The 22,859-nt window shown below is 36.6% G+C and overlaps 1 long non-coding RNA gene across 5 annotated transcripts; it reads right to left on the bottom strand.

Moving 5' to 3' along the window:
* Window positions 1–16,758: 16,758 nt before the first annotated feature.
* Window positions 16,759–20,651, bottom strand: LOC116261897 (uncharacterized). Of its 5 annotated transcripts, XR_007574375.1 has the most exons (5): window positions 20,516–20,609; window positions 20,359–20,380; window positions 19,853–20,286; window positions 19,569–19,633; window positions 18,032–18,695 (listed from the first exon to the last, which is right to left on the bottom strand). It is a non-coding gene; the product is annotated as an uncharacterized LOC116261897 (long non-coding RNA). The 5 variants fall into 5 exon arrangements; XR_007574374.1 differs by lacking the exon at window positions 20,516–20,609 and adding an exon at window positions 16,759–17,898 and having other exon boundaries at window positions 18,280–18,695; window positions 19,853–20,488; XR_004174376.2 differs by lacking the exon at window positions 20,359–20,380 and having other exon boundaries at window positions 20,516–20,651.
* Between the last annotated feature and the right edge of the window lie 2,208 nt (window positions 20,652–22,859).

Below are 22,859 nucleotides of genomic sequence, written 5' to 3'. Positions count from 1 at the left end.
CAAGAAATAACTTTAAAATATCTGACTTCAATTTTTCTATGTAGATCGGAAAGGAACTTGGGCACATGCAAGAGCCTAGGCCAAGTCTCCAAGGCCTCATTAAAGAGAGTTGTTTCTTTTGAAAATCTTTTAAAAAACATGATTCCAAACACTTTTATATGTGAACATAAAACCATAATTATTTCGTTTCTTATAAGAAAGTCTATTTCTTTCACCATTGAGTATGAAAGAAAATCAAATACACATGAAATGGGAGCAACGTAACAAAGCACTCATTGGGCTTCCTAATCGGGTGATTAAGAGAGAAGCTCAATATAAAAATAACATGAAAATGCATTTTAATATGTACATATTCGTAAATGGCTTTTTCACATTGGATAATCTCAATCTCAATATCAACATAATAATGAAAAAAAAAATCTTCAAACAACCCCTCATTTTCGCCGTGCATTTGCTCATTAATTAAAGAAAATTAATCTATCACACATGCACATCATCTCAAGTATAAAAGATGAATAAAGCAACATAACAAGCATATTTTTAGAAATAAATGAAAAAATAAACTTTATTTCGCCTTGCTCATACTCCCAATGCACCCAAGAGTAGCTCTCAATTCCGGATAAAAAATCGTTAGAGCTTTTTTGCATGGTCATGGAAAGATAGCAAAGGAAAACAAAAAATGAAAACAAAATGAGGACTACATATCTCTAATATCTTCTCATGCTCCCTTGAAGAGTTGGAACTTAGAGAAGAAGAAGAAGCAAAGAAGCGAGAAATGGAGAAAAAAAGCCAAATAAAACTCTAAGCCTTTAAATGAAGAAGCACTAGAGATTTAACCAAGGGTTAGCCTGTGCCCAAGGGAAAAGATTGTCTGGGTATTTATAGGGAGTTTTAGAGAAAAAATTCAAAATTTGAATTTAACAAGATTTTCATGTGAATTCTAAATATTTATGAATAATTTCAATTTTTTTAAATAGGCTTTGACTAAAAAGGGATTAGTCATTAGCCTTCCAAACACCCCTTTGGTGTGTGGGCCAGGCTATTGCCCACCGAACAGGGCCAAACACCCCACCCTCCCCCACCCCCCCCGCCAAGAGGTGGTTTTAGCTAAGAAACGAGCATGCGCAGCACACGCAGGCCTCGTCTCGTCGCGCAGTGCGCTGTGTAGATCAGCGTGTGGCAGCGTGTGACACATGAAGGGGCGCTCATGCGCGACCGTGTGGTGTGCGTTTGCGAGTGCATTTGTGAGTGCGTGCGTGTGCGGCCCCGCTGCACTGAGTTCATATAAATGGGGAGAATTGCCCCATTAATGTCTTGTATGGATCAATAAAAGGCAGATTTTGAATATATATTTAAAAAAGGTAAAAATGTTTTGTTGCAAACGGAGCCGACTCCGTTTTGAATGATTTCGGGCTTGTTTTAGATCCGAGTTGGATTTAATTGGCCGTCCTACACATTCTAATGAGTGGTTTAAGCATAGAAACACATCTTAACGCGATAATGACACATAAGACAGAGAGAAGGTCCGTACATGAGCACGACGCGCTCATAGCATCAAATTTTGTTGTTTTGATCTCGGCTTTGGATTTTGAGTTTGAAATTCTTGCTTTAGATCTAAACCTGTCTTTATTCGGATTCAAGAGTTGGATTTTGGATTTGAAACTCGCATCTAAAGTTGGGTTTTGAATTTGAATTTTGTTTTTGAGTTCAAACATGGGTTTAGAGATTCATTTTAGATTGAATAGTCGCGAATTTGTTTTGGGTCTAGGATTGGACTTAGTGTCTAAAAATTTAAGTCCAAATAACTGATAATTTCGTTTGGGTGAAAATAAAATACAGTATTTTTGAAAAAATTTAGGGTGATAACAGATGCCCTCTTTGTTATTAAGCCGGCACTACCCGCACTTAGTGATAAAGATAGGCTGGATTTTTTAAACAAAACATACTTGGGGTGATGTTTCAGGTTTAAACCCTTACCTGAATGGGTTATTTGAACTAAATGTTGTAGGTTTAACCCTTTACCTACACGGGTTTACTGAAATTGAATTCAAGTTTAACCTTTTTGAATTGGTTGTCTTGACTTGCATTGCAGTTTAACCTCTTACCTACGTGGGTTGCTCTTACCTTGCGTTGCAGGTTTAACCCCTTACCTACATGGGTTGCTTTTAGCTTGCATTGCAGGTTTAGTCCCTTACATACATGGGTGGGTTGCTTGATAACAAGTGGCAATGCCAGGAAAGTACCCTCATCCCTTCAAATACTTTTGTTGAAGCTGAGAATAAGACCCTATTGCTCTTCCATTGGTTATGACAAAAAGACTTCTTATCACCTCGAGTGTCTTATGGTGAAGTTTTTGCTTTCACTAAAGGCTGGATTTTGAACTTGCTTAGTAAAATTCCCCAAACTAGAGGGTTGAGCTTATTTTGAAAAGCTCTTGGCCAAATGGCCAAGTTGCTCTTGCTTCAAAAGATTCCCTTGTCCAGTGCCATGGATGAGTTAGCTTTAGAATGTTCCAAATCGCGTGATCAAATATTTAGCTTAGCAATTGAGTTGATTTGATTGGGATATGCTTGTGAAAAAAAAAATTATGTCACAAAAGCAATTTAGAAAATGCCTCAAAATATTCATAATTAAACAAAATTCCTATATGTTAGCAATTGCCATGACCCATAAGAGATAAGATCTGATTCAAAACATAATGCACCATCTACTGGGTATGGGTAAAAGATAGATGGTTGATGTCTTAGATTGAGATTGGTGCAAAGAAAATAATGGAAAATGCCCCAATAAAAAGAAGGTGTGGGCCAAATTATATAAAAAAAATTGATATATTTTTCGCTAATAGAAAAATGAGGGTGGAAGGTCATATCATGCCTATGAGGTTAGATATAAAAGAATTTTTTATTTGTCTTTAATGACAAGAAATTGAGACAAAGCTTGTAGAAAAGAAATTTGTTATAAGAATATGATCAATAAATAGTGACTTTCATAGCGAGATATCAAGTTGATAATGTAGGAAAATAGAGAAAATTATGGGCAATCTATTACATGTGAAGAACCTTAATTTTGAAACGATTAAATCTCAAGTAGAGTAGAAATACGCGAGGTTTGATTTAGGAAGATATAGACTCAATAGGAGTGAATGAATAAGTCAAAATTATGATTGAAAACAGAATATACTCGAGTAAAGCAAATATTGGTAATGAACTTGGAATAAATGATGATTTAATAAAATCATGGAAGTAGTAAAATAAGAAGAAAGACATATTGTGGTTATTAAAGCTAGAAAATTATTTGGATAAATGTAAATGAGAGAAAAAAATAATGCATGACCTGAGTCAATGAAAGTTGGTAATTGAGCCAATAGATAGGTATTTTGTTCAAGAATATAAGGTTGAACAAATGAGGATTGACAAGGTACGATAAAATGTAGATTTTGAAGTAATTATAAAAAAAAATAGGCTTGCAGAATGATAGAATTTAAAAAATCAATGTCACTTAGGGGCCGTTTGATGGCCTGGAAAAAAATTTCTGGAAATATATTGCTGGAAAGCTGGGAAATGGAAAAATGGAATGAGAAAAATTTTTCCGATTCCAATTTTGGTGTGTGTGATGACTCAGAAATATATTTCCAATTCTATATTTCTGAGTTTGATGGTACAAAAATATATTTCCAGAAATTTAATTCTTAGTTTGATGATATGGAAACATTTGTCCAGATTTACAAATGAAGAACATGCATAAGAAAATAATGACATGAACACAAATGAATGAACTGCATAAGAAAATGTCTACCATAGAAAATGTGAAGTCACCTTAATCAAAATAAGGGTGCCACTTTTACAACTGAAGCAATTAATGACTCAATGAGCAGGTTCTTAGTTTAATTCACATAATTCAATCAAGATTTGCATAATCAAACATATAAGATCAGACCACACAAAACCATCACAATTCAACCTATTTAATTTGTAAATTAGGCTATACTTGGTTCCTTCTGGTTTCTTGTTGATTTCTTACTTTTCTTTCATCGCTTTCTTCCTTATACAATTACACAAAAAATCAATATTCCGATAAATTTCTCTGTTCATTACAACTGCTTGCCTTGAAATGAAAGCAACCTTCATTAAAGTTCGGTCTCAATTCTTAAATATATAGTTCTTGACAAGTCAATCTCTATGGAATGACATAATTTGTCATTTTTAGTCATATTTTAACCAAGCTTGTAATCCTAACTGATTCTTTCATCAAGCAACTCAAACATACATGATACAATAAAGTAGTCATAAAGGATAATTTAAGCAACTTAAATTCGATATCAGCATCTAAACTTGAATCTGTTTAGCATGTAACTAAACAAATCAAGGTTCAGCAAGAGGTCAATTATGTTCATGGATCTCATCTTCTTTGTGTTCAAGATTTCTCTCAATGCTATCAGTTGCATATACATTTTCCTCGAGAGGCCTTTTTTCCTGCTGAGGTTTTCTATCTGTTTCTACTTCTCCTCCACCTCTGCACCAAGGGCTCGATGCTTTTCTTGAGAGAAGTTGTCAGTGATTGCATTTCCACAAGCTTGCTCTTCAGCTCAAACTTCTGGTTCCCAAGGGATTCTATTTTGGCTTTCAGGTCCTCGATCTTCACTTTCAGCTCGCTGGACAAATCTTTTTCTCTCCGACAGAGGTCAAAACAGGTATGATTTCCCAAATGAAGGAAAATCAGACTTTTAAGTGACTGAGATGATGACAAACTAACAACCAAGATACTGATTCAGTTTGTTCATGGACATAACATCAATGTACTTGAGCAAACCCAAACACGAATGCTGATTAAAGATTCAGAACCACAGTATCTAAAATACCCCATCTAAGAATATTCCCAATTGGAAGGAAAATACAGCTCTAGTCTCTTACACAACAAGACTCCAAGCCTTGATAGAACAGCAATATAACCACCACCAAGCCAAATCCAGTAATCAGAAAATGGACTGTACAACCCATAATACCAAAAAAATTATAAATTTCTTCATAAATCATCCCAAAACAAATCACCAAGTTGCATATCAACACGAACGAGAACCAAAATCTTGGCGCTGGACTTTATTTATAACCAATATAACAGGCTTTCAACCATAAAAATCACACAGGCTTCAAAATCCTCCTCAAAAAAAAACACCGCATTGCCAACGCAAGGGAAAACCAAACTTTAGAAACCTATTGCCAATAGATTACTAAGCTACAAATTTTATTTCACAACAAATTTCCTGCAAATAGCACAGAGTTAAACCCTCGGTCTGCTACATTTATGTCAAACAAGTAAAATTTGTCAAATAATAAAACAAGCGGCAAAAGATGAGCATAACTAGTGGCAAATAAAGAGAGCAGACATGTAGACGGTGGAGGCTCACCGTTTCAAAGGGAAAATAATGGGACAGAGACGGTGGAGCCTCACCGGCGGACGGCTGGAGGATCACGGCTGTCCAGCGGAGGAGAGACGGTCTCTGTGATGAGGAGGAGAGAGGGAGAGGGAAGGAGAAAAACGCAGCAGCAGCAGGACGATGCGAAATGTTGACGACTCGAAAGATATTTCCACCTCTCGCGGTGGAAAAAAATCCGTTTTCAGGTTTAACGGGCAAAAATATTTTTCCGCGTTTGATGAATCGGAAAAGTTTTAAAATTTGAAATTTCTTTCTTGCGCTACGGTAATTTTCCGGCCCATCGGGCCCTTAAGTAATAGGGTTAAAGCATGAGCTTATGTCGTGGTCTTGTTGAAGATTACATAAAGTTGATCGAAAAAGATATTGATTTAAATGAGAAAGATGGAATGTAAAATTATTAAATTGATCAAAAAAGTATATGGAAGACACACATGCATCCATCATACAATGATAAACGTCTAGCATTTTCTAAAATCACATTTTCAAATATTTTTGAATAATTTTAATTTTTTTTAAATAGGCTTTGACTAAGTGGGATTGATCATTAACCCTGCAAACACCCCTTTGATGTGTGGGTAGGGCTATTGCCCACCCAACTAGGCCAAAACCACCTCCCCAATACCTCGTTGCATAGGCCCCGTCTCGGCGTGCATCTGCATGTGGCAGCATGCGACGCACAAAGGCGCGTGCAAGTGTTTGCGCATGCACTAGAGCGTGATTGCACGCACCGCCATGCTAGTGCGGCCCTGCCGCGTCGAGTTCGCATAAAGGGGGGCGAAATGCCCCTTTATTGTCTCATAGATTTCGCCTCCCTAGCCTCTTCGGGGTCGTTTAAAAAATAAAAATAACAAAAAGAATGTAAAAATCATATTTTAAATATATATTTAAAAGGGGTAAAAATGGTTTTTGTTGTAAACATAGCCAACTCCGTTTTGAATGATTTCGGTCTCGTTTTAGATCCGAATTGGGTTTGATTGGTCACCGGCGTATTCTGATGAGTGGTTTAAGCTCATAAACACATCTTGACGTGAGAACGAAATATAAAACAAAGGGAAAATCAATGCATGTGCACTCGACACTCATAGCGTCAAATTTTGTTGTTTTGATATCGGCTTTGGATTTTGAGTTTGAAATCCTCGATTTATATCTAAACTAGGGTTTTAGATCTAATTGGGATTCGAGAGTTGGATTTTGGATTTGAATCTCGCGTCTAAAGTTGAGATTTGAATTTAAATTTTGTGTTTGGGTTTGGACTTGGGTTTAGAGATTTATTTTGGATCGAATAATCACGAATTTGTTTTGGGTATAGGATTGAGCTTAAGGTCTAAAAACTTAAGTCCAAATAACTGAGAATTTTGTTTGGGTGAAAATAAAATAGTCTTTTTAAAAAAATTTGGGGTGATAAACATTTTGGTAATTGAAAGCTACTTTTATTTCTTGAATAATTATAACCATCTCATCTGGGTCTCTATGTAAGGGAGTTGTCTTCCATAGGTCGTAAAGGGACCATTGATGCCATTGGATCACTCGTTCAGTTGAAAGTCTTAAACGAACCCTGTACTTTTTCATTTCCATTGTAAAGCTGTACAGAATCAGAATTCCTGCTTTTATGGTTCTTTCTTGTTCGGTCTATGGAAGTGACTTTCATCTGCAGAACATGTAGAGTTGTCCTCTACACTTTATTTATGATTAGTTAGTGTATCTCCATTCAGTTTTTTCAGTAATCATTATTCTTTCAACCTATAGGATAATAACGAAAGAAAAGGATCTTAAAATGGATGATACCATCGTTATTCTTTGTGCTGCTTGGTTTTTGCATGGATCTCTCCTGTAAGTATTTTCTTTCCCAGTCTCTGTTACTCACTGTCTCAGTGATGACTATCATTTTTTAAATTGGATACGAGACCTTTATTTTTCTGTTTGCAGGATTGTGTTTGAACAAAGCCCTTTACATTAAACCCCTTTGCAATTAGTTATATCACTACTGGTGTTTTTGGAATTGCATTCGCTGGTATATATATATGTGATGGTCAGTTATGTTTTGCCATTTCCAGAAAATCTACCAGCACCTTTTTCTTTTTGGAATAACTGACAATGCATCTGACGGTCACTGGCATGAATAGAAAAGATTTTTTTTTCTCCATTTATATGATGTATAAATGGATTCACGTGATTTTCTTGTTCATTCTTTGTTGCGGAGACCATGGTGACAAAAAAACGTGTTTTTTTTTAATGCGATAAATTAAATGGCCATTTAAAACAAAAAAAAACACGTTTTTTTTTTAACGTTAAAAACAAAAAAAAACACGTTTTTAACTCATTTTTAACGTGTTTTTTCACGTTTTTTCATTTTTTTTATTTTTTAATGCCAAACAGTTATTTTTTTCATTTTATATTTTTTATTTGTTGCAAATCTACTTATCATTTGATGTGTGCTATTAGCTTCTCACTTATTTTATTTTCTCCCAATTTTAGTTTTTCAAAATTTTATCGTACTTTTTCTGTTTTTCTCCTTTTTTTCAAACTCATAGTATTTTACCCGAGAAAAATCTCACCATTTAAACTCTGAAACGTTTGACTATGGCTTAGACTAGGTACATTTTGGTAACCTCTAACATAGTTCCTATTGTACTTTAACTTTTGGTTTCTCAGTAGGCTTTGTGTATTTGGGCTACTTCACCAAAATTTCACTTATCTACATCAAGCTGTTTTTTTTCTAATTTAATGAAGCTGTAGTGGTGGTGCAGATCACTGGTACCAAAAAATCTATACCGGTGGCTTAGAAGACCAGTGTAGGTTAGCTATACCATGTGAATAGCAGCAAAAGGTTGACATGTATATAGCATTGTGGTAAATATGGTTATTGGGAAAATATCAACGAGGTTTTTCTCTAGTATTTTTCAGTGAAATTGTTCTCCATAGAGAAATCTAGGGAAAATCTCAACAATTTTTAAAAAATTAAAAATTTCATAAAAATCATAGAAAGCCTGTAAAAATTTTTAAAAATAAAAAATAAAAAAGTATTAAAATCTGGACATCAGGCCGAACCGGGCCGGCTCGACCTGTTTACTAAACGCTGTTAACAACCCAACTTCGGACCAAGCCGGCCTGCTACCCGGCCCAACTATTAAGGGGCCGGGCTGGGCTGGGCACCAGGATTAGTCAACCACGTCTGAGGCCCAGCCCGGTTTTTAATTACTAAATGGGTTGGGCCGGGTCGGGTTGGGATTTGGCCCCGCATCCCTTCGCCTGGTTTTCCAACAGCATTTCATGGTTTCTCAACTCCCACCATTTCACATTAAGCAGTTAATCATGAGTCGAGCTTACTCAACACCATATCAGTTCAATGACAAACAAAGAACAAATCCAAATGATGACCAATTCAAATTTTGTAATTATTCAAACATTAAATTTGAACATCACAATCACAAGCCCATAATATTTTTCTCTATAGAGGAAGATTTAGAACCAATATTCTTAATCATCACATAGTTACAACTAATACTCTTAACCATGATCACACACTCTGCTTTCACTTAGTTACAAACTATAATATAAACAAGGCCATAAAGGAGAACATGGAAGAAATGCCTTCTAACTTAGTCTTTCTCTATTATTGAGGCATAATGAAGGAGTGCACAAAGGAGTTGGAGCAAAAGAAAATAGTGCAGCAATATGAAGCCCAAAAGCAGAAGAGAATAAATTTATATTGGGCATCACAATTCATAGGTAGAGCTACCTACCATTGGATGTACAAACCAAATCATTTTCCTGATTTATAACCACAAGTATAATATCTAAAAGTGTACATTCCAAGAGTTTTACATCATCATTTCATGCTATCATAAGTTTATCCACAACTTTGCACCATGAAAGATATTACCTGCAAAATATTTACAATAGTTAGTTTACAAATTAAATAAATAAAATACTAAACACTACAAACTGAAAATAATTTACCATGATAATCATGTATTGGATTAACATTCCTCGTCATAATTTTGCTCTACATCATGAGAACTGTAAGCACAGTACTATGTTAAAATGTAAAATAAATTAGATTGAACTATGAACATCTTACATTTCACACAAGTTGTATGCATCATGAATCCAACTCTGTGTAGAGATTAATGATTCAACATTTTTAGGGGTGGTGGAACATCGATAATCATTAAAAATTCTTCATGATATACTGAATGCAGATTCTAAACTATGGATATAGGAATTACTAATACATCTTGAGCCATATTTGCTATAATTTTATATTTGTTTTTGTTTGTCTTCCACCAAGATAATATGTTAAAAAGTCTATAGTCGGTGCAATTTCTTCCATTGAATCAATCAAATACTTATCTAGATTTGTGTGAGCTACTACAAGAGATACAAAGCTAAAGTATGTTTTGAACTCATATCTAGCCACACTTTTATACTCTTCTTTTATACTCTTCTGTTGCAATCATGGCATTAGTAGATGGATTGCCCCTTTGTATATTACTTGTGTCACTATCATCGTGTATGTTCTTATACTCAGCATAAAATTCATGAAGAATGCTTTCTATAACTTCATATTTTACAATTGTATCAGGTTTATTCAAATCGTCAAGCAAATACTTCAAACATGACAACTTGAGCCTAGGATCCAGAACAACTGTAATTGCAAAGAGAATATTATAGTTGTTGAAGTATTTGTCAACTTTTTCTTGCATTTTGTATGCCAATGCCATATATGTTCATTTGTTGTTCTATGATGCCTATGCAAGTTATGGTAAATTGATAAAATTTCTTCAAAAACAAGATTAGATGTTATCTACTTAGTGGTAGAGAACAAATTTGTTGCATTGTAAAATACCTTCAAGAACTAAAATAAAATAGATGCATGAGACCACTCATCATCAGAAGGTAAATATGCATAATTAGGATAACATGATGCCAAATGTTGAAAGACATCTTTGAATAACAATGCATCTCTCAACATTATAAATATAGAGTTCCATCAAGTAGGAACATTATAGTTTAAACATTTTTGCTCATTCAAACACATTGTCTTTACACATTACTTGAAAGCATGTAGTCGTTTTGGTGATCCCCTTACATATTTGACACTGTCACGAATTTTTGAAATTGTATCAACCATGTTATTCATACCATCTTTAACCATGACATTTATAATATGTACACCACAATGAATATGAAAGTGTTCCCTTCTCAATGAAAATGAATTTTTTTTTTTCTTTCTATAGTTTTTCTCAGTAAACTTATTTCACTATCGTTTGCTGAACAGTTATCAGCAATAACAGAAAACAACTTCAATTGAAGTTTCCACTTAGTAGCAATGCACTCTGATAAAATGTTACATAAACAACTTGCATTATGTGTTGGAGGCACATGTGTAAAATTAAGTATATGAAAGTTCAATTGCCAATCTTTATTAATATATTGGGTTGTTAAGCATAAGTATCCTAATATCTTTTGTGATGACCACATATCAAATGTCAATGAAACCCACTACACGTGGTTATTTATAACTCTTTGATATCTCATTTAATCATTTTACGAATATTGACTGAACCTCTTTTGTAAGTGTTTTTCTAAAAAATAAAACAAACTTTGAATTGCAAGCCTTTAGAACATCATTATGATATTCATATTCTGCAAAACTGAAGGAAAGTACATGCATTATTGTACACTTAGTCATACATTTTCTTATAGTCTTCATATCAAATTTATATAGGCAGAAAGAAGTGGCACCAGATGCACTAACTCCAAATGACAAAGTTTGTTGTTTTTCATCAGTAACTTGTTTTTTGACACAATTATCTCTTGTTGTTTTAAGTGACTAATGCCATTAGAACTATGTCCACCTAATCGTTCACCATAATGGTTGCATTTTGCATGTTTTTTTCCCTTAAATTGTATCAATGTGAAATCATTCCATACTATTGAAGTTTTTTTTTCTCTTAGATTCAACTTTCTTTTCAGCAAATGAAAAGGACTATTTTTCCTCCATATCTGTCATCTGATGATATTCTTCATTCCGGATGCTAGAAGACATAACTTACTATTTGAATGAAATCTAGACAACCTAAACACATGAAATGATTCAATTGTTGAGCTGAAGAAAAGGCTAACAAGATATATATGACATCACGTATATGAAATCATTCAGTAACTAAAAAGCTAATCAAATTAAGTAACTAAAAAGTTAATTATTGCAGGTGGCAATACACTACTAGCCCAAATATTTTCTAAAGATATATAACAATATAACAAATAACAAATAATGATCAACCAAATTTTGCCAAGCACACTTTAGGGTCTATTTGAATCATAAGATGCACAAAATGTGTTTTATTTTGAACAAGTTGATGCCTACACTTAAAATTGAAAATTGAAAATTGAAGTGCCAATACATGATGACACTACAGGAGCTGGTTGAAATATTCATTTAACAAAGACAGAGGACAGAACGAATGCTCTTCTTGGTCTTCATCAAATACTAGTTTTGCACATTTAACTTTTCTCTCCATGTAACAAAGACATAGTAAGAAAGAGATGAAGGAATTCTAGAAAGAATGGTAGAGGTGAAATGTAAAATAGTTAAAATCTGAAAGAACTGAACATATAGGAAGGGAACTTGAAAGAGACATAAAGAAGGAAAACATGTATATTACATGCACATAAAAAGCAAGAGAAATAAAATGCAGTCATGTCTATAACTATCAAAAAATAGAGATGGGTAGTGTGTTCAAAAAAACAATAAACTCATTAAACAGAACAAATAACAACCAAAATAATGTTTATGTAGCATGATATCAAACATTTATTCAATCTTGCTTAATGAATGCCTGTCAAATATGAGTGCTAGGAGAGTCTCTTTTGAGGTATCTTGAGGAGGTGGAATCTTTTTCACATTAGCATTAACAATATCCATTATTCCCACTCCTTCCTACACCCAAAAAAAAAAGAAAAAGAATATTAGGTCTTCCCATACAGATACTGTAAAAGCAAAATCTCATAGAAATATTTTAAAAAATTTGCTTCACCTGCCACTGTTTCATTTAGAGAAACAAACTGATAGAACACTTTCAATAGGCACCAAAACAAACTAATAGAATACTTTCAAAAGACACTAAAGTTGGATAGGAACAACTCAAAACTACCTTAGGGGAACATAAAATGACATCACCACAGTCCAAACCAAGGACCTACAAATCAAACAAGAAGTATCTCAGAACATTTCCCTCTTACATTAAGAATCTAACCTCACACTTAAACTTTGCAGCTTTTTCTCTTCTTTTATTATTTTTTGCATGTAGATGAAATTAAAAATAACTAGTGAAAAGGTCCCTAAAGAAGACTTACGCATAAACATTGCCAATACTTTGCACAGTTGAAAATAGAGAGGCTTTAGAAGACCTCCATTGCCAGGACTTCACATCAAACCTGACATCAACATTCATAGGAACACCAATTCAACTCCAATGAACTAAGGTTTTACATTCATTATTATATCCACAAAAAGGGAAAATTAAATTGCATATACTATCATATAAGATTCAATCACAGTAGAGGCAGAGGTCTAGAACTAAGTGCAAAACAGAGTTAGTCTAGCATATTCATGTGACCGGCATAAACATGTCTTCAGAGAAAGAAGAATATATATATGGGAGGACATGAGTATATGGGAGGACATGAGTCTGAGAGCAGCAAGAAAAATGATCTAGCAACAACTGAGAGCAGTTCTGTTATTGTACGCGCAAACAGTTGGATGAATCTAGCATGTATTATGATGCAATATAAAACTGAAGGGTGTTCTCTCAGAGATATGTCAAAACTTAAACCTACATGAGGTAATCTCAATAGCAGAACTCAAGCTATCAAAAAAAAAAAAAAAGAAACGAAAACTCACAAGAGAGAGAGAGAGATCAAACGTAGAATAAAACATCATATGCTAGTAAGTGGTAACGCTGCTACGTAAGGTGCAGGCGCGATCGCACGGCCGCGTGGCAGACCGTTCAGTGGCGGTGGCGGACGACTCAGAAGCGGCGAACGATGGCAGACCATGATGACTCACAGCCACAGAGCATGTGCCGTTTTGTGCAGTGGTGGTGGTGGCGGTGGTGGCGGTGGCAGACCAGCGGTGCGGCGACAGTGGATGCCGAATGGCAATCGGTGAGTCGGCGGTGGCAGTCCGGCGGACTCTGAAGTCTCAACTCACACAACTTTTTTTCTCTTTCCAATGAAAAAGAAAAACCCTGTCCCCCATCATGGGCTTACCGCGTCCCCGACGGGCTTGGTCGTTTTTCCGATACCCGACTCCAATGGGCACCGGGCCCAGCCCGGCCTGTTCATGCAGGCCCAATCTCGACACTACAGTACCTGGGCCCAGGTCGGGCCGGGTTTCAGGTACCCGGTGCCCAGGCCTAGACATTGGTATAGCGCTATAGCAGTGGCACCTGCGAAAAATGTGGTCAGTATATCCTGTAGTGGATGCTAAATGTGTCTTTCTCTTAGGCCATGTTTGCTTGCTTCGATCTTAGATTCGAAATGGATTTGAGATCCTTAGATCTAACATCCAAGGTTCTAAGATCTAGCGTCCCTCTAATCTTAAGTTTGATAGGTGAACTGAGCACCCAAATCTCTCCCTCTCTCTTTTGAAAGCTTCCCTCTACAACAGCAATTGAAGACGGAGAACAAATGGTGGTTAGATGATTGCTTTCGCAGATGCATGTGGGTAGGTCGACATCTCTTAAATCTTACTTCAAGGATATCACCAACAATGCCTCCCTCCTCACCCTTCTCTCTCTCTCTCTCTCTCTCTTTGTCGATCAAGGGTTTCAACCAGGAAACTATCCGTCATTGCAGGGGGCCTTCACACATATTTATGAGGATTTCAGGTGTGAAACAGATTTTAAAGTTGAGAATTTCATATTTGTTGTTTGACTGGACCTCAGATTTCAAAACAGTTCCGTCGTAGGATTTGATATCTGGGCTATCAAACGCCCCCAGAAGTTCTCAATGATATAGCACAATTGCAAGCATTTCAACTGTATCAGTTAATCTCTTATCTTATACAACCACCTTTTATCAAAACATGTGAAAATGATGATGATAAATATATTACAATTATGGACTTTAGAGTCTTAGACCCCACTACCAAAAAAAAAAAAAACAGCCAAAAATCTAGTGCTTGTCAAAGAAAACCGAAGCCTGGGATCAGTGGCTGATAAAGAGCATGACACAGCACAGATTGACGATCCTATAGCCTCCATGGCGGGCAATAATATCATATTCCTGTTAGTGATGAACTAATATCATATTCCTGTTAGTGATGAAAATAAATTTATGCAGCAAAATTGATGAATAAAGGAACTCCGACTATGGACAAGGCCATCGTTGGAGCGCCATCCATCTTTGATGATGATGGTTAGCGTCAGAGCTCCCAAAATACCATTGTTCCATGATTAGGGTGGGTCCTCATGCCCTGATCAAGTAACTAATAGTGGAGCATTGTGTCGACATCCACGTTAAGCAGGTTACTTAATTTCCAGTTGTGAATGGCTCTTAACTGCCTTATATGGACCCTATCTTTTTAACCTATGTCACATGGGTGTGGGGTGCTGCTATGAATGTGGTTGCAGCAATCTTTCAAAAAAAAAAATTGCTATGAATGTAGTTGCAGCAATCTTTCAAAAAAAAATTAGGCATGGGTGCAGTGATGATATATATATATATATATATATGTGTGTGTGTGTGTGTCATTTGTTATATAGTTATTTAACTGTTTAGTAGTCTTTATATTTGCATACAAACTTTTTGTATTAGAGCTAGTTTAGACGTGCACAGTTAAACTGGTCAATTTTGGGCTGATTTCGCTGACTGCACTGCATGTGTTGTGTTAGAAAAGCTTCAGCACCAACACCAGCGTGCAACAGTGGTTTAGGAAAACCCACATGACATAGGTTTCAACTTCTAATTAACCAAGATAGCATTGGCCTCTCATCGGTCTCTTGCTCTCTCTCTCTCTCTCTCAATGCTTCTTCACGAAGTGCTCTTCGTGGACTTGCAGATATGTGGTGGTATAGCTGGTAGCCTCAAAATAACCATTGGATCCGCAGTGTTGTGACAGAGCATTCCATGGAAAAAAAAAAAAAATCAACAAAGACAAACAACCTACAGAAAGAAAAGGTTAAATATATGCGTCCAAGATAATAAAGCAGCATATGGTGAAATTTTATTGTCTTACAAGAAACGTCAAACATAATACATTTTGACGTTTCAAGAGCAAAGAACCTAACAGAAACAATCAATCTTTGGAGTCATCAGAATGCAAAAGGGAAAACATGTTACATCACATGGTACCAATGTCATAGAAAATGTGTTTTATTTTTTTTAAAAAAAAGCGAGAAAACTGATAAAAACAAGTCAGCAAAAAAAAAATGGAAAAACATGTCTTTTTTGAAAAAAAAACACCAAAATGAAATAAAACACAAAAGAAAACATGTTTCATATCTTTTTTTAGGTTTTTTTTTCACATTTTCTTCACGATGTTGACATTTTTTAATTACCAGACTTTTATTTTCACATTTTAGTTTTAGTTTTTTAACCATTGGCTGAGAGTTTTCGGAGAAAAACAACTTTGCAATATTATACCTAAAAAAACTTCACCGTTTCATACCCAAAAACTATACTTGTGACAATAGTTGCCGCCGCTACAAAAGATAAAACTCATAAAATATGGACAGCGTTACTCAAAAAATATAGACAGCTTTACTAAGACATAACAAACCGTGCAAGGTTTCCATATCGGGTGATATGAGTCTGTATCATGTGATACCTATGTTATAGGTGAAAATTTATTACATATGCCTACGATATACGATATGTTTGTGTATCATAACACATTGCCGAGATACGGCCAATACACCTTATATCATATGATATGGTGACAGAACGAATTTTATTTTGTGTGTTTCTTTTTTTTTTTTTTTAAGAAACCTTCCCTCACTCGTTTGTGAAAATGTCTAAAAGCGTTGGGAGGGGGGAATTTTGCTGAACACCAATTTTCGGCTTTCGCGGCATTCATGAAGTGACGCGGAAAATCACCAATTTTCGGCTCCCGCGGCATTCATGAAGTGGCGCGGAACATCATTCCTGGCTTTCAGCGCCGGCTATTGGGACTTCCGAACCCGGCGGTTGGGATCGCCCGGAGACGTCAGCATATCAGCACTTTTGAAGCGTTGGTAAAAGTCCCTACCGCCCACAGCACAATTGAAGAACATTTAATCGTGTTAAGGTATCCAAATGATTAGACCAATCAATTATATGCAAATATCCACCGATTCATGGAAAAACTGAGCAGGATAAACATAGATTACTATAGAACCTACAAAGATATTACAAAAGATCCTATGTTACATCATTGATCACCTCTTGCATCTTACAGAGGCTCGCTGAAGTTTAGCTGCCTCTATAGCTTCAACATAGGAAGCCATCTGCTTGAAGAAGATCTTTCGAGTCGCTTGGTTTCAACCCCGAGACTGAACATTATCAGCATCAATCGAGAGCCTGGAACAAGTAAATAGGCAAAATCTTTTTTGCAAAGTACACGAACAGAACTGAACATTGCGGAATTGAAGTCCAAAGTTGCAAACGCTTGTAAGAGAGGCATATACAGATACCTCTGCCCTTCAAATATCGGAAATCCCACAGCTAGAACTAATGGATAGAAGCAAGTTTGTAGCATCGGTAGGAACATAATTTAAAGACTAAAGTCCAAATTCTAAGCAGGGCACATCAGACTCAAGAGTAAGCCACAGTATCGCACCAATAAAGGCTGTTTCTGTTACGCTTCACTTACCGCTGTCTGACCATGATCCACCACTATAAAGGGAAGTAGAGGGATGCTCCATCTCCTTGGAATGGAGATCCACGGCCTTCTGTGTATAGTGAAGTGGTGACTGAAAGCTTTTGTTATTGACATAGGCTAAATTCTAACATGTAGAGAAAAATAAACTAAAGCTACTCAAAACAAAACAAGGTAGAAAGCACCAAAAGACCCGGACCCTTACCTGTTTAAGACTTGATTAAAAACAATAATCACATCTAAGACCTATTGCTTACACTTAAAGAAAACAACAAGAAAATCTGAACACACGTTGTACGAGAATCTTCAAAAATTGCCCCTTCTGGCCAGAGCATTTGCTTTAGCTAATCAAAACCTGGAACAAAGTCTAAACCTATCCACATCTTAAAAGCACATCCTAGAGCGTTTATCTCACTTTATGTCCTGTATGTGTTTTATTCATAACCAAAGAGCAACAAAATGAGTAGATAAGAGAAACGAAAGAGGAAGCCTTGCATCTCATGCACACACCATAGTATGCACTTGAGGTTGTTGGTTCAGTGCTTGGACTAGCTGAAGAGTTGCTGACACACCTCCAGCTGTCCCTTGAAGCAGTGGCCTGGAAGTAGGAACAACAAAGAAAACTTAATATAAAAACGTGCTTCAGGCTTCAGCCTACTAGTGTGACAAGTACCAGATCTACAACCAGAGAATTAGAAGATAAGTGAAGAGAAGGACACTGAGAAGCTAGGGGAGACAAATGGCATGATAGATTAAGTATAGAAAAGATGTATGAACGTAAGGCAACTGAAAAGGTAAGGGAGAAAAATGGCATGATACATTAAGTACAGACAAGATGCATGAACATAATCAATGTTCTTGCCTAAATAGCAAAAGTTTCCAGTCTGGTATGGTCCATCATGTTGACAACTTGACATGCAAGATAAGATCAGAAATTTTATTTGTTTAAAATGTTTATATGCAAGAACCGTGCATATACTTTGGATGTTCCATTTATGAAGTTAAGCAAAACAGCCTCCACAGCACTGTCCAAGTCTGACATCTATTTGTGCATAATCATGAAGAAGCTTTGTATTAACAACAGCTAGAGCATTGTTTACACGTGTCATACGAAATTCCTGTAACAGCTTCACCATGGGAACACGTGCACAAGTTAAAGCCTGCAAACAATGAAAATGAATTATGACAGATGCAACCTATAAAATTACTCCAACGAAATTTTCTTAGATTTCCAAAAAAAAAAAAGACAAGGAAAGCAACGAGAACTGAAAGAATGCAGAAAAGGAATTTTAGAACTGGGGCAACCGAATATATCTGCTCGGGTAGAGGAGACGCCTTTCTTTGTGCTGATGCTTTTCAGCAAGATCCTCCACTCGCCTCATGAAGATGCATGATCTGTTTGGTAGATCATGAAGAACATCAAATGAGAAACCACAAATAGACTATGAGCACTGGAGAAACAGCAGTTTCCTCACATCCACATTTGAAAATAGATATTGTGCAAACCAAAAAAACATAGAGCTTCCTCACATCCACATGCTGTCTGAGTTTCTGTGAGTGTCAGTTGAGTTCTTGGACAGGATGGGACTGCTATGCTATGTGGGGTTTCTTAAGGCAATTCTTTAGTTTTAGTAATTTATCTCCACCTACTTCCTTATAAACACAGAAAAATTGCTTTTCTTTATTTTTTCCCCTGCAAAATGGCCTGACCTTTATTCTGAACAAGTGTATTTTTTATCAAATATACGACCGCAAGTTCCCAATTTCTATCCCCAAACACATTGGGTATGAGTATTAAGACCCTCTTTTTCTGCCTAGAAACAGGGAACTTCTCTTAGCCAACGTGCTTTTCTAAAAATCAAGTGATCAATTTCAAGATAGATTTGCAATGAAAAATTATGCTTTTCTGCACAACTAGTTGATCTAAATGACATTCCTAATCGGCATCTAGCATGCTTTATCTTAAAAATGAAGAACTCTTTTCATTTCCTATACATACATCAAGAAACAGACGCATTTCTCAGCAAAAGCTTCTCAAGCAAAATCCCTGCAATGTCGTGGATTTTCTTAAAAGAATAAGAGATTATATTTCTCAGACATTTCAAGAAACAGAAATAAGAGAAGAAGTGATTTTCCATTCTTGAGACCATTTAATGGATGATTCTCGCTTGACATGGAACCTACCAAAAAAACCAGCTGAAGCCTGAAGTAAATGAAGAAGTGCTTAGAAAATCAAATGTTGCATGTGCAAGCTTTCAAGGGAAGTACCATGACAATTGGCAAAGATGCGGCTGTACCTCCTGTGAACTCGTGTACCTGCACTCCATCCAATCCTGTGACAAATATAGACATTCACTGATCACCAAAAAAAAATTAGAAGGTGCTATGAAACGTAATGAAACACAAAAAATATATACAAAACAGATTTTCGAATTGATTGTTCAACAGCGAAAAGGATAAAGGAATATCCACTTCATATGGAGACATCCGCAATGGAAAGTAGAGGTCAAGCAGACTATTGACAATTTGAACCACATGGAACAAGGACTCACATGAAATTGCTCTTACAGTAGAAGTTAAATTCTATGGAGAGCACACAAAAAATGGTGAAAATCCATCCTTGCTGCCTACAATGGTCGGGTGCCGCAAGGCCCAGATGTTGAAACGGAAAGAACAGGAATGCTGCAAATAGATGGATGTCTTGTCATTCTTCTTCACGCTCTGTCCTAATTTCCCAGTACAGAACGAGCATTTGGTCCTTCTCCAGCACATGAGAAACTTGTTTTTGCTTATGCAACAGAAACGGCTTTCTTCTTTGGAGGATGTCATTGTAAAGACGTGAGAACGGCGGCCCAATCGACCTGATCGCTGATGACGAGTCCTGGGGCAAGTTCGCCGTCGATAAATTAATCATCATAATCTTCGCCAGGAAGTTGTCGTCCACAACATCGGAAAGGCTCACCCTTGCACTTCTTCTCCATTGACACTGCCAAACCAAGACAAGAAAAGATGCAGAAAAAAACAAGAATGCTAGAGAACTGGAAGGACGAAACCATACCCCCAAGGAGATCCTAAAAACCCTACAAGAAAAAGAGGGGGACAGAGATAGAGAGAATGAAACAAAAAAAAGTTCAGAAATCTAATATGTTAAAATCACAAAAGATTTCAGAAAAAAAAGAAACAAAGAAATAAGCCAACACAAATAGAATACGTACCAGGATGATTACAAATAATCAGCAAGAAATCAACCCGCCGAAGAAAGGACACGCTCGCCCAAAATTTAGACAGCCAAACAAGGGCACACCACGATTCAATGGAATGGAGCAGCTCGACCGACCACGTGAACAATAGTAATAACTTGCATATTCTCTAAACTATTTTGCAATGAATTGTATGACATGACTTTCTAAAAAGCATTTGAGGGCCATTTGATGCACATTAAAAATTTAACGTGGTAAATTTATCATAGTAAATTTTTCTGGAAAAATTTATAGGAGGAAATTTCTCCCTCTTCCAATCTGAGGTCCTGTTTGATGACAGAGTAGAATTTAACGTGGTAAAATTAACCATGTTTGATGCACAAAGCATAAAATTTGAGTGAGAGATTTTTTTTTAAGACTGTTAGTAGTAGTTGTTTTTCTTTTCCTTCTCCTCCTCAATTTCCTCTTTGTTTATATAACCCGTGCAGACAAGCATGGTCTATTTTTTTGGTCATCTAAAACCAAATTCTAGACACACAACCAATGGAATGGCCTATTTATTTACCAACGAATTGAGGTTGCAATCAAGCATGAAAACCCAGTTGAGTGCAAAAAAGTGACTTTCAACTTCCAGCGCTTTAATTCAGTTGAACAAGCAGTAACTTGCAAAATCCTTCACATGATATAACATTAGCCAAATCAAACATAATTGCAAAAGTAACAGCTAAATGTGATCCATAAAGCATTTTACCATATCTATATGCTAATGAATCATATGAAGAGAGGCACTGCCATGACAAAGTTTTTTGTTTCTGATGTGAAGATTTTCACATCACAAAAATGTATTAAACCAAAGCACACCATTACTCAAAACGCAGCTATTTGCTAGCAGGCAACCGTCACTTGTTGGCTACCTAAGGTGCAACAACATGAAAACAGAGAATGCAACAAACACTAACATAATATGAAATTGGTACTGCAGTTTACAGGAAGGTCAATCAAATTGCAGTTTACTTGAAACCTGTTGAACATCAGAGAGAAAAAATTGCCTTTACTTCACTGTATACATTCAAGTGCGAAAGAACATCAGAATCAACAGAAGATTGTCCACTCTCTAGAAGCAAAAGGTAATTTTTCAGGACGCCGAAGAACTGATGTCTCTCTTGTCTCAACAAACCAACAAGCTTTTCGTCCAGTGCACTATCACTAATCCAGGAAATTAAGTAATTCACCAACAAGCTTTTAGTCCAGTGCACTGTCACTAACCCAAGAACTGATGTCTCTCTGTGTCTTTCTTGAATGCAAAGCCGAGAACCGCAATTTTTTTACCAGCAGCAGTGTTGAACATGGACGAAACTACCAGTTAACAAACGGGCTCTTCTGGTAGTCATTGATCTTGATGACCTGCTTTATCTACTCCTGTGGCTTCACAAAGTGCAGACATTGCATTCGGAGGTGATCCTCTGTGCCAAGAAGGGAAAAACCGAATTAGCCTGGGTCGAAATGCATTCAACTTGACTCTCGTTTTTCAGCTCCAAATCTGTGAACGACGTCGTGAAAACACCAGATCTGGCTACATATTATGAAACTAGTTGATGAATTGATCTAAAAAAATATGCACGCTTCAAGGAAAAAAACAGACATCCAGAATCGCAGGGATTCAAAAAAGAACCTGTAATAGATAGTTTTCATATTGTTCTGCAAAATTCTCAGCGTTGAAGATAGGCACATCCATGTTACCATTCTTCAATTTCTTCTTGGAAGCACCCAATTCATCTCCAATCGCCATATTTCTTCCAAAATAATTAAGTTACTGAACTACACAAAATTCATGCTAATTGATCCAGAAAACGAAGATCCCCAAAAACAAAAACTCATCGCCATCAGCCTCTGTCCAAAACGAAGCAGATTTTGGGGAAGTTTCCGAGTTGGACTGAACATCCATTAACTACTCAAGATTCTTGACACTCACATCTCCAAGAGAGAAGACGAACCCATGAATTGATCCATTGACAAAACCAGTCAGTGTGAAAAAGGAACCTGAGGGAAGCGGCGAGGGTTGAGCAGCAGCGATGAAGGAGGGGAAGTAGACGAAACCCGAGGGGAGCGCCGAGGGTTGAGCAGCGACGGTGAGGGTGGCGACGGCGGAGCGGCGGCGGTGAGAGCGGCGATGGCAGAGCGGCGACAGTGAGCAGGCAGCTATTCTCCAATGTGAGGGAGTTCGTCGACTGCGGAGGAAGATGCGCGGGTGAATGCCTTCGGAAGGAAAATGTCAAGCGGGTGAAATTTCACCCGCTCACTTTATCGTAAACGGGGTGAAATTTCACCCCGTTTGATGGTTTTTGCGTTGAGCGGGTGA

Source organism: Nymphaea colorata, chromosome 10, assembly GCF_008831285.2.
Source record: "Nymphaea colorata isolate Beijing-Zhang1983 chromosome 10, ASM883128v2, whole genome shotgun sequence".
Classification (NCBI taxonomy): Eukaryota; Viridiplantae; Streptophyta; class Magnoliopsida; order Nymphaeales; family Nymphaeaceae; genus Nymphaea; species Nymphaea colorata.
Note: the sequence above shows the minus strand (reverse complement) of the source record. Positions and strands in the feature narration are given on the sequence as shown.